Source organism: Cryptomeria japonica, chromosome 8, assembly GCF_030272615.1.
Source record: "Cryptomeria japonica chromosome 8, Sugi_1.0, whole genome shotgun sequence".
Lineage (NCBI taxonomy): Eukaryota > Viridiplantae > Streptophyta > Pinopsida > Cupressales > Cupressaceae > Cryptomeria > Cryptomeria japonica.
Window position 1 is genome coordinate 96,310,057 of NC_081412.1, and position 13,586 is coordinate 96,323,642.

Consider the following 13,586-nt stretch of genomic DNA (forward strand, 5'->3'; position numbering starts at 1 on the left):
GATCTGGAATTGGCAATTATTTTTAATATTTATGCATTTATGTTATTGAGCCGACATGTATATTCATATTGTAATTATCTTTGTAAGTCCACATAAGGCATGATGAATTGTAAAGGGTATATGGGTCAGTTGGTTAGATCATTTTGTAATATGTAGTAAGAAGGAAATAATGAAGGAGATGTGAGATATATGAGAGAGATTATGTATGTGAGGATATTTTTGTAAAGGGTTATTCTGGTATAGGGTTAAGGGTTTCAGACCAGAACAGACAGATCTTAACCAAAGTTGTATTCAGGCATAGAAGATGTTATCTTTGTAGCTCAACCATTTCTTCACATTGTAGTCTAGATTTGTATGTAGTCAATGAGGCTCCTTTTGTGATTGAGCAGTGTGCTCTAAGCTGTAAGCCTTCCTGCAAGTGCAGGCCCCTATATTTTGTAATATCTCTTTATATGGCCAGTGGATTGATATTGTGGGTCACAAATCCCACCATGGTTTTTCCTCTTTGAGGTATTCCACATATAATTTTATGTGTTATGGTATTCATTTATGTGATTGGCTTATTGGTTGCTTTACTTATTTCAACTCTATATGTACTGGTATATTGGTTGGTGTATGTGTGTTTGAATAAAGTTAAAATTGATCATTCTAGTAGAACATTGATTCACCCCCCCCCTCTCAGTGTTCTTGGATTCCAACAGTGCAATAAATTGGATGAGAAAGTAGCAAGTTGTAGTCGCTTTGTCCACTACAGAGGTAGAGTACATGGCAACAACTCATGCCTTTCAAGAGGTTGTTTGGCTTAAGATTTTGTTTTCTGATATTGGGTTTAATGCAAGGTAGATTTTTATTTGTTGTGATAGTTAGAGTGCCATTTGTTTGGCGAAAAATCCCTTTCAATGCCAGGACAAAATATGTTGATGTGCAAAACCACTTTGTTCGTGACATGGTGGAAGATGGAAAGGTTAATATGGAAAAGGTGGAAACTCTGAAGAATGTTGCAAATGCATTGAAAAAACCTGTGAGCATGGTTGAGTTCAAATGATGTGCCAATTTTATGGGCTTTGGATCCCATGATTATCTTTAATCTCGTATGTTTTGGGGATACCAGTAAGTTCTTCATCAAGTGGGAGAATGTTGAGAATGGGTGTCAAAAACTTGCTAGTTTAAATATCCATCAGATGGATTTTGGCTTCAGCAGAGATCATTTTTTTTTATAAGACTCTTTCAGTGTCTTGGCGAATTCAAGCATAGAAGAGTTTCGGTGACACATCCAGTTTTAGTAGGACTCTCTGAGAAGTGCATAGAAGTCTCTCGTCTTACCAATCTCATCAAGACAGTTGATGGATCTTGGAAACATCAAGGAGTTCGATAAGATGCTTCAAGGTCGATGACCGAAGTCATCATCCTCTACTAAGCTCACATGGGATAGCGAGAAGAAAGGAAATTATCTCTTTCTATAACCTGCGCAAGCAAAAGACAAAGGTGAATGAGGTCACAGGATAGCAATGAGAAAAGAGACTTGGTCTCCCCCACCAACCTATGAGACACTAAGCTGCATAAAGGAGAGCTGAAGGGATACTAGTGAAAGAAGACTCAGACTTCCTTGCCAACCCATGAGGAAATCTGAAAGCAGCAAAAACATTATGGGTCAGCGGGGGTAGAAGAGGGAAGTCTCCCCGTCATCCCGTGAGAGTTCTATTGGGAGTGTTAAAAAAATTTCCTTTGTCCATATTTTTTCTTCCTGAATGGCTTTGGTAGGTAGGGTTTTAGTAGGGTTTAAGTTTCTGGTTGTATTTTCCTAAAAACCCTCGGCCCTGTTATAATTTTGTGTTGATCGACGATCATGAGTTTGCTTCTTTTAAGTTGTTGTAGCTAGTGTTTTCAATTGTGAAGTTACTGGCCCCTTGTGTTGTGCCTAGCAGGTCTAACTGACTATTCAAATTGAAATTTTTCTTATGCGGCCCATCATTTGAAATCCTTTAAGTCCCAAGGTCCTAGTGATTCCCCTTATCATGACCCCTTTACCCTCAATAAGTCTCCACATGCATAATTGGTCCACTTAAGTGTCAACCTTGGTACCTTGGTCATGCGAGATAGTAGGATCAACCTTTGAGCATTGAAGGAGCTTACCCTACAATGATCATATACCATGGTTTAATCCAGTGTGAGAGGTTCACCCCAAAGGAGTCACATGTTTCATCTACAAGTGTTGCAGAATAAGCGGCCCAAGGGAATAAAGAGGTCCTCACTACCCCACGGGACCATCAACTGCTACTCTGTCTAAGCAAAAGGAAAGATGCAAGAACTTCATGTGGGGTAGCGAGAAGAGTGAAATGTTAATGAATTTCTTACCCCGCAAGGATGAAGGGCGTTAGCTGAGGGTGATGTTGGAAGAAAAATGCTCAATAAACGTGTTCTTCCCGCCATCCCATAGTAATATAAAAATAAATTAACAAATGAGAATTCTCTGATGCCTGTGAGAACTGGCAGGAACAACAGCGATCAAAAGAAAGTCATACCCCGCAAGAATATAACACAAAGAAAAGGGACGTTGTGGGGACAAAGCGGGTGAAGAGTCTAATACTCCTCACCATCCCGTGTCTATCAATGGATAAAGGTGTAGACACCTAAAAATGTCTCATCAATTGCATGCTAATTATTCATCCAATTAATTAAATAATTATTTAATTATTTAATTAAGCAAACTATTCTTTTGAACTAGCTCAATCATCACCTTCAACATTACTAATCATTCAATTTCTATCCTTTAATTAATTAATCATTTAACCCTTTCAAAAATTAATTAAATATTATTTATTTATTTAATTATGATTAATTCCATTAATTAAATAATCTTTATTATTTAATTAATCCCATTTCTAATGATTGAATAATTTCAATAAAATTATTTAATTTATTCCTCCAATTTCCCAAATTCGAATTTCAACTCATTCCATCAAATTTTATTTTCTCAAATTCACATTTCACCAAATCTGAATTTCAATCAAATTTTTAGATAAATGTGCATTTGAATTTCATCATTTGAAAATCAAAATTCAAATGATTTTAAATTTCAAAGTCCTACAACTGATGAATACTAAGAGGGGGGGGTGAATTAGTATACCAAAAAACATTGTACTCAAACTTCTAAACAGTTTAGCAGATAACCGGTATGACAAATTCACTAATAAACCGGTTAAGATAAATGCAAACCAAATAGAAAAGAAAGAATTCACCCACAAGAGAACAATCACCATAACACGAGATGTTTTGACATGGAAACCCAAATGGGAAAAACCACGGTGAGCAGAAAATCACAAGTAACTATCTGCAGAATAGAAACCAGACTGGTTAAGGTCAGACCGGTTAAGGTCATACAATGTTCTTCACCAGAACAGATCCTATTAGGAGATGAGTCCTGTTAAAGACTACCTTGTGAAAGGATTTAAGATTCACAGTTGTGAACCACCTTGTTAGAGGATTTACAAAGGCTTTGCTAGGCCTACCCGGTTAAGGGTTTCAGACTTGTCGAAGATGTGAGTAATCAACAAGTGAGTGATCTAGATACTAGCATAGTATGGTTGGTTAGATCCTTGATAGCTCATTGTTAATGCATTTCAGCATTACTTCAGTCTTCAATATCTCCACACTCCTACTCTTCACACAAACCTAATCTTCTCTTCTATGATCGCACATACAAACCCTCATCATTATCTAAAACCCTAGACATGATGTCCTTATAAAGGAGTCTGATTTCATGTCAGTCCAATAGGATTAAATTACAATTTCCTGGGTTCAGTGCATCTAGACACATTTGGTAACACGGCACAAAATCACCGCCAAAGTGTCAGTGGATGATAACTCATCATAGAGTAATATTGGTTCATACAATTTACCGATTACGAGTTGTCAAAAATGAAGACTGGAAAAATGTTAACTACCGCTTTGTTCCTTCATACCGCTTTGTTCCTTCGTACTGCTTGAGATCCTTGAACCGCTTGAGATCTTCATACTGCTTGAGGTCTTCAGTTAGTTTGTGATCGGTAAACATCTTCTGCAAAACACTGATAGTCTAAAGACTATGATACATAATACCGGTTGAAATAAATACCAGTTGAGCATAACTCATACATCAAGAAAGTTTACACAAAGCAAGTGTGTGTCCATCAATGAAAATCACAACATCATCAAAATGCCAACAAGCACATGTTGAAAATCCTAACTAGTTCATCAAATTAGTTAACTCAGTTAACTCTCCAATCTCCCCTTTTCACTCCAAATCACCTTTTTCGACTAATCAATCTATTCAGTCATCTCCCTAATCAATTTAGCCTACTAATATATCAATTGAGTCTGTTAATCTGAGAGGATCCGGTTAATACTGAGAGGGGGGTGAATCAGTATTAACAATAATTCTTAACTTAAACTTAAATTTATAAAACTTCACATAATCAATCACAAACCAGTAATAAAGTATTTACCATTATCGATGATCATTGATATCCAACTGTTAAACTAATTTATCAGAACTTCTCATTAAGTGTTCATCAACATGCATAAACTGAAAGTAAATCAAAACAACACATCAAAAACATTCACCACATGAACACCAGAATTTTCACATGGAAACCCAAATAGGGAAAAACCACTGTGGGAATTGGTACCCACAAAAATTGTGCACTCTTTCAGAATGCACCTTTTTAGGAGCCTAGCCCAGTTAGGACCTTACAATGATGCTCTCTTAGGAGTAGACCCTATTAGGATTCACCTGGTTAAGGGATTGTTATGATGATCCCTGTTAGGATCTTTTCTCTATTAGAAGCAACATCGCAAAAGGATTTGAGACTCGGATGTTGAACTACCTGATTAAGGGATTTATAAATTAAGGCATGTTAGAACCTACCCGGTTAAGGGATTTTGTCTGCTACAACTGTTAGGGAACAACAGATGAATGATTTAGAAATAGAACTAACTTCTTGCTTGTTTAGATCCAATTTAGCTCCACTCTGCTACACTCTTGCAGATACACCACACTGGTTCGGCTTCACACTCTTTACTCAAATCACTAACACAACAAAAATCAACTATACAAACCTAAATAACCTTTACATCTTAGTCGGTTACAAAACCCTAGATACATCAAAATTCAAATGAATTTACAACATAGATCATCAGAGTTTTTTTTAGTCGCGAATCTTTGCCTTTTGGCGAATTCTACAATTTCATTTTCCTAGAATTGCTGACTAGTATTGGACAACGCGGTGACCAAATCGCCCAGAATTTTGGCGTTAACGGACCAATTTTTTTCAGATTCACCATTGACCACATACCGTTTCATGTGGATGCCCATTATATTCGCCTAGAATCACTCAGATGTGGGTATTAGATCACCTCCCTTATTCACCAAAAATAGTAACACGACACTGTACCTAGGACCTATTTCGCCAACGGTTAATTAAATCTTCATTGCACGCGTCGGCCCATTTTTCCAATCATTAAATTTTATGTTAAGCATAATGAGACCCAATTCGCCAATAACAATTAAAACATTATAAACATTCAAGGAGCCATTTCACCAAATTCCAATGCATATAGAGTATGACACCTACATACAAATCAGAGGACCAATAAAACGTTATAAGAATTCGAGGACCCATTTTGCCAAATTCCAAATTTCCAATGCATATAGAGTATGACACCTACATACAAATCGGAGGGCCAATAAGATGCATTTTGAAAAGCCTACAGAATTCACCAAAAATAGAATCATGGATTGATATAAATACAATTGAAAATTTGAAATAGTCTTCCTTACAATTTGTTCATGTCTAATTAGTAAATTAGGGAGATCTCGATTCGCATTGTACAATTTGAGTTGGAACCTTGAAGTTGATAGTAGGGCAAAGGGCCAGAGTTGCAATCCTACAACATAAGCCCAGGAATTCCCGATTCCTGATTCAAAGAATTAAGAAAGCGTAAAGGTGAGTAATCATTTCTTCATACTTCATAGTATTAGTTTTAATTCATAGTGAGAGGTCAAGATGTCAGACAACAGTGAGACTCCTCAGGGTGGTCAAGGGATTGATATGTCAGACAAGGGTGAGACTCCTTAGGACAGTGAAGGGATTGGGAGGCCAGACAAGGGTAAGACTCCTCAGGGTGGTGAAGGGATTGGGAGGCCAAACAAGGGTCTGACTCCTCAGGGTAGTGAAGGGATTGGGAGGCCATCAAAACTCCCAAAACTTAGAGATACTACCATAAAGTCTTACTTTGAAATTGGCAAAGTTTCTGGTCCATCAACTTCTGCAGTTGCAGAATCCATTCACAGTAGCTCACCATCACCAAAAGGTGTGATTATCATTGAGTTAAATGCATCAAATAAGGATGAAAACATCGGCATGAGAGAAGATGTTTTAAGGGATACCCACAATGAGATAATTCACTTGGATGCAAATGTTAGCACTGAAGATGATGTTGGTAGGAAGAAAAGAAAAAGAAAAGTAAAAATGGGGCGGGAGTGGGAAATGACAAGGAGCTTTAAGCTTGATTGGGTAGCAAAGTACCCATTCATTGAACCAGTCCCAAACAATTATGAACAACCAACAAAATGAAAGTGTAAGATTTGTAGTTGGAAAACTAAAAGAGAGAAGAAGTTGCAGCTAAAGCTTGACACCATATAAAAGCATATTAGTAAGGTTTATGAAAAATAGATCATAGACGGCAAGGAAATACTAGTAGTGAGATGGAAATCAAAGGAAGAATGTCTTAATGTTAAGTATGTCGCAGAATATGAAAAGCATAACCACAAAATGGCACTGATTGGTAATAGTGGAAATACAATCAAGGTTGGGCTTGAACATGCAGCGAAATACGCAAACCTGGTAAAGACTGTTCAAATGAGTGATATTTTTCATATTTTATCGAGAGGGCGTCCTATGAAAGATTTCCCAGAATATAGTAATTTATTATCTTTTTTTAATGTTCCTCACTAGCCTATGTCACATTGGTCAATAAACGCTGGATGGGAAATGCAAAACTATCTTACTGAGGTGGAAAAGAAAAATTTACAAGAGAGTGTAAAAGAGCCAAAATTCATTTCATTATCCATAGATGAAGTTACTGCAATAGATAACACTGCTTGGGTCTGTATGCATGTGTATACCATAAAAGAACACGTCCGCCGAGCACATCTACTCTGTGTTCATAAAATGAGGGGCAATTCAACAGCAGAAAAATTATATTTGGAAGTTAAGAAATATTTGAATAAAATTGTTGGTATGGATGACTTGATAATTTTCAAGTTGGTGTGTGTTGGAACTGATGGAGCTATAGTAATGCAAGGTCAAAGGACCAATCTTTGCGGAAGATTACAAACTAGTATTGCACCATACATGCTTGGCATTCACTGCATGGCCCATCGAATAAATTTAGCATATATAATTGTAAGCAATTTCTCTACATTGTCAAAAGTTGAAGATCTAGTCCACGAGCTCCACTCATACTTCTGCCGAAGTCCTAAACGTTTTGTAGAATTTCATATTTTTGTTGAGGGAGTAACAACAGGAAACAACCTTCTCAAGGATGTTGAGACCAAATGGATCTCCTTACATGGACCAGCGGAACGAGTTCTAACAGAATATCAATCCTTGTTCGGACTAATGTACAAGCAACGCCTCACAGTAGACAAAGCTCTTGATCTATTACATAAGTTAAGTGATATAGAAACTCTATTAACTTTATCTAGTCTTCTCCCAAAGGGATATCTTAGCAGGGGTAACTTTAAGTTGTTCTATGAGATCATATTCCTTACTAAGAACTTGTGAAATACGTGGAGCTTGCGGAAGAATTGGTTGAGGATTCAGAAGAGAAACTGGAATAACGGGAGGAGGACTAGGCTGCCTATTATTTCTGGTATGATAAGTATGGGCAACCGCATGATAACTCTCTCTAGTTATTTGCTTGGCATAACTATAAGGACTTATAGGTTTTCTTCCTTGCACAGTGATGATTGGTTTATTCGGAGTATGAAAGGAATCATGATCATACCCTCCTTGGACAGTAAGGAGAGGTGATTTAGGACCTTGAAAGGTGGGAGAAGGATAAGCACCTTGGACTTCAAAGAGAGGCTTTTTATGCTCATTCAAGTTTATCATGTTAACCAATTTAGAGGTTTTGTTTTTGTTTAGAGATTTCGATAAAGCCACAAAGTCATCAAGAGCATCATCCAACAAAGCATGATCATATCTATTAAAAGGTTTATCTTTTGATTCAAAAGGAGACATCTCCTCATAGAGGGGATTGTTGAAAACAACCATGTTACTAGATTTAGTGGAAGAGTTGATAGGAATGTACCCTTGAGAGGATTCATTCAATGTATCTTTCTCATCACAACGAAATGGCATAGTAACAAGGTTTATGAGTTTTTGGTAAAATGAAGGTTTGGCATATTTAGGGTTCAAAAACTCATCTAAAGCTTCATCTAATTCATCTTGGCTATACTCATAATAATCATCATAAGCATGAACATTTTGCAAATAAAAGTCGGACATTTTGAAATAAAAATTGCATGAAATTTAAACACACAATGCAAAGAAACACACTCTTTTTTTTTTTTTTTTTTTAATAAAAATGAAATGAAAACACACTAGATCTAGATCTAGATCTAACAAATGCAATGCAAGAAGAAACAATGATAGATTCACGTCGGGTTCACCAAAATATGTGAGGGAAAAAGCGAGACTAGGTTATCATGTCCTAATCCTACCTCTTGTCACACATTATGGAATACGAAAGAGCCTAGAGGTATCACACAATTGGCTACTTCTTTTTGTGAAAGAGAGAGCCACGGGCTACCTATTAGGGTTTCTATTCCTTTGTTGTAATTGAAAGGTAAGATTATGCAAGTTCAATTCCTAACCCTAAAATGCAAGTATGAGCTAACAACAAGATTGCAGAATTGAACTTAAACAATGGAAATCTGTAAACACAAGGATAAAACAGGAATGCAGATGCGTACCCGGAGTCAAAGTTTGACTGAAAATGTTCGGGACGGGGGCGCGGGCGCCACTGTCCTGATTCTGTCCCGGGACTGCACCTGAAACTGTTGTTTTGCACTCTGGAAAACTGTCTGAAATGCTGTCTGTCAGGAGGACCAGGGCGCCCAGCACCTCTGTCCCAGGGACCAGGGCGCCTAGCGCCCCTATCCTGGTAGGACCAGGGTGCCCCACGCCCCTGTCCTGGTATTCTGCTCTACAATTTGATGTGGGGTGCTGTCTCGACCTGCTTTTTCCGGATCTGCAACCTGCAGTGTCGTTCGAGTCTCGAAACCTGCACTTATATCTGAAAAAGGTGTTTGGGTGGCTATATAGGGTTTTGCCTTAGTCAAACCCCCACTTCGGTGATTTCCACCTCCACGAATAGCCAATTTGTATTGTAAAAGTAATGTGTGTGCAGACCTTGTGTGTGTGCAAGATCTAAAATGCAAGTAAGCAAACTAGAGCAACCTAGAAAGTAAACCCTAATTGCTTGTTAATGATAATGTAAATGCTCTAAATCAAGATGCAAAGTGATCTAAAGCATGAATAAATGAGATATTGAAGCTTATGCAAAGACATGAAAACAACATGAAATCATACCCAACCCTCAAGGGAGGAGTACAAGCCAATCTTCAGTCGGTAATCTCCTCTTGTTCTTCAATGTCTTCCAAGCCCTAAATGGATGAATGGAATTGTTAAATGCTTGATAGAGGGATGTTGAATGTTGTTGAAGTCTTCACAGATCTGCTCTTTCACTACATATGAGGTTCCTCAAAACAAAATTCAGATCCCTTCAAATGAAGAAAGAGAGCTCTTATGTATGAAACCCTAGGTCTCAATTCCAATTTTTTGGCCGACCTAGAGATTGAATATCCCGCCAATTTCTTGTGGTTAAGCTTTATTTTATGATTGGATCGCACTCCTAAAATTTTGGGAAAAATGTCCGGGACCGTGTGCACTCCGGGCACCACAGTCCCGACAACTTTTCACCAAATTTTCAGGGTCGTCAGATATGATGATTTTAGAGAGAATCCCGAAGTTACAGGTGATTTCGAGATGTTTTGACCCCCGAAATCAAGCCCCCAAGCTCAGAATAGGGCCTAATTAGGGTTTTTGATTAAGTAGTGTATTGGAAGAATAAAATGAAAGGGGCATGCTTTAATGAAAGGGCCCGACTTTATGATGTGGAAAATGATGAAATAGAACCTTTAGACCTAATTAATTTGATTAATTAAGTGCTAAAGGGGAAATGTAATGTAAAATGCAACTGCCCCAAGGCGGGTGCTAAACTAGGTGTTAAATTGTACTGCTTTAGCAAGTGCGTACAATTTATGGCGTTACATATAGAAACTCTGTTAACTTTATCTAGTCTTCTCCCCATGTTGGATTCAATGAACAAACTTGTTAAGAAAGCCCAAGAAAGAACTATGTATATCAATGAGTATAGCACTCTATGTAAAATGACATTCTTGGCCCTGGATGGTCTATATTCAAATCTAACAGGGTGAAGCCCAATTTTTTTTAGGTGGCATATAATTACATATTTGAACCATGCTGAAAAAAAATTACATTTCAATGCAAAAAATGAGTTATGTGTCTTTGTAAAAGGATTTCAGATACCAATGCACCAATCTAAGATGGGCAAGTGAGGCAAAGAACTACTAGTTAAAAAGGAGGATTTTGACAGGATTGTTAAATCTGTTAGTGATAATTTGAAGTCTATTGCATACAAAGTTTCAAATGATATTTGTGAAAGATTCCCTCGAGAAGAAATACTTGAAGCCATGGGTTGTGTGTATCCTCAATTTTGGCATTTATTTGGAGATAATCCAAATGACACAAAGGTGTTTCATAAAAAACTAGAGGAATTGATATTGACATTTTCAAAAGATGCATATTGCAATGGATAGCCAATAGAAGGAATTTTAAATTCAAGTAATCTTAAAAAACAATGTAAACGCTTTGCATTGTGTATGAAATAGCAATTGGAAAACTTTGAGAATCCATTTGAACCTGGATCAATAACAAGGCTTTGGAAAAGGATAGATCAAAGTGAAGTATTGAATACTTCAATACCAGAATATTTCAAACTTGATGATTTATGTCAAACAATGATATTGGGGTCGGTGGAAGATGAGCGACTTTTCAATGTATTAGGGCTTTTGAAATCAAAGATCAGAAACAAACTAGACAAAAATTTGGAAACTTGATTGAGTTTGTTTGTAACTCAGTATAATGTCAAATATTTTTCTTATGATAGGGCACTAGCAATCTGGAATTCCATGTGTGAAAGATGAGGGTTGTACAACACTTCAAAAGTTGGTGGTGCTACTGCTAGTGCTGAGACAAATGATGGATCTCAGAGTTAGCATGAAATTGAAGATGAAGAAATTTTTGAATGCCCAACTTAGAATGAAGATGGACCTGTTAGTACTAGTCAGGTTCAGGATCTTGAGTCCATTTGGGATGTAGAAGCCTCAGAGTCCCTCAGTCCAGACTGAGTCACTGAAGTGAATTAGCAGTCATTTTTTAGGTATTTATACTACACTTCTTGAGTCATATTAGTTATTACAATTTACAAGTAACAAAACTATAGTTGTTGTTGATGATTTTTTATATTGTATTCCTTGAAACTCTCAATCAAAACGGATACTTATTTCATATTTTTAATTGTGAATTTGAAGTATTAGTAAACAAATAGAATTTAGTTACTGATAGTTGTTTGTAACTGCATGTTGACTATTACTATCTATTTTAGTTCTAGTTTAAGAAATTTAGAGTCTTGACTCTTAGAGCTAAGAGAATATATTTAGTTCTGCATGAAGTTTGATTCTTGAATATATATTATCTTTGGTAAATTGGTTCCACATTATGCTTAACATGAAATGCAACAATTTGTGTCACAAGATCTATAAAATCATTTATATTGCATAATTGTTAGAACCTTTCTACATTAAATGCTTAACATGATGTTAGAACAACATTTTTTCCATTTTTCCAAAATGCCAACTCCAAGACTCAAAATGTCCTCTGTGATCATAATCTTCATCTTAAAATATGATATATTATCTTCTTCAAATTGTCCAAATTTAAAAATCCCCAATATCGTTCATATCAAGAAGACCAGACAAAGTGTGTCTGACTTCAAGGGTCACACCTGTTAGGACTGCAATTTTTTTGGCTAAGCCATGTCGAGCTTCAATTCATGTTGTGGGTTTATCCTCTAGTTTTATGGAAGTGTCTTTTCCCGAGTTCTGGTCATGTTCATGGCAATTAGGTTTTTGTGTTTGTTTTTTGCGTTTGTTGGCTAGTTGTCGTGCATTGAAAATTTGAGTTGTCCTCTCTTTATTTTTCCATGTCAACATCAAGGGTGGTCAAATGATCGATCAAACATTTTTTATGTTTCATCTCTAACTCACAGATCAATTTCATGTTTAACATTTTAAGTGGCGAGTTAGCGAGTGTTGGTTTGGATTTGAATTGTGAGGTCCCTAACTTTTTGGGTGTTAGCGTTTTATGTTGGCGAGCTGGATATTGTTAAGTAAATTTCTTTGGTTGTGAGGTCTCAAGTTGGTCTGATGTCATGCATTATAACCACAAGATTTAGTGAGTAATTTATTTCATACAATTGTCGCTAGCTCTCATGTTTGTTTAATGTTAGCATTTTTAGGTCGCGAGCTAGAGACTAGACAGTTTGTGGTTAAGTTTTATGGTTATCACCAGCTCAAGAGGTTAAATGTCTGAAGATGTGATCAAGTCGCGAGCTGGCGACAAGTTGGTTTGGGTTTACATCGTGAGGTCTCTCTCTTTTTGGGTGTTAGCATTTTATGTTAGCGAGCTGGAGATTGTTAATGAAATTGCTTTGGTCATGAGGTCTCGAGTTGGTCTGATGTCATGCATTATAGCCGTGAGAGTTAGCGAGTAACTCATTTCATACAATTATCGCTAGCTCTCATGTTTATTTAATGTTAGTATTTTTAGGTTGCGAGCTAGCGACTAGATAGTTTGTGGTTAAGTTTTATGGTTATCCCCAGCTCGTGAGGTTAAATGTCTAAAGATGTGATCAAGTTGTGAGCTTGCGAGTGAAGTGCTGGCGCTTAAGAGATAAACAAATTTATGTTGGTGAGTACGTGACAAGGGTTAAAGTTACCACTATCTCCAGGTCATTGTGATGCTGAGGACTTAACATTTTGAGGTCGAGAATTGGTGAGTGGTGGTTCAGTTGCCCTCAGTCGCTAGCTCTCGAGGTTATGAAGGCTTAGCATTTTTAGCTTGCGAGCTGGAGATAGAGTTGTAAGGGCTTGTCGCTAGGTCGTGAGATTTTCTAATGGGCAGTCTTTCAGGCAAAGGGCTGATGACTGTGTGTCACATATTTTAATGACTTGACAGGGACTGTTGAGGTACCAATATATTTTTTTTACGTTTTGGAAAAAGGTTGAAATCGCCAATATATTTTTTTTATGGTTTGAAAATAGGTTGAAATCGCCAATATATATTTTTTATGGTTTGAAAATAGGTTGAAATCACCAATATTTTTTTTTTATGGTT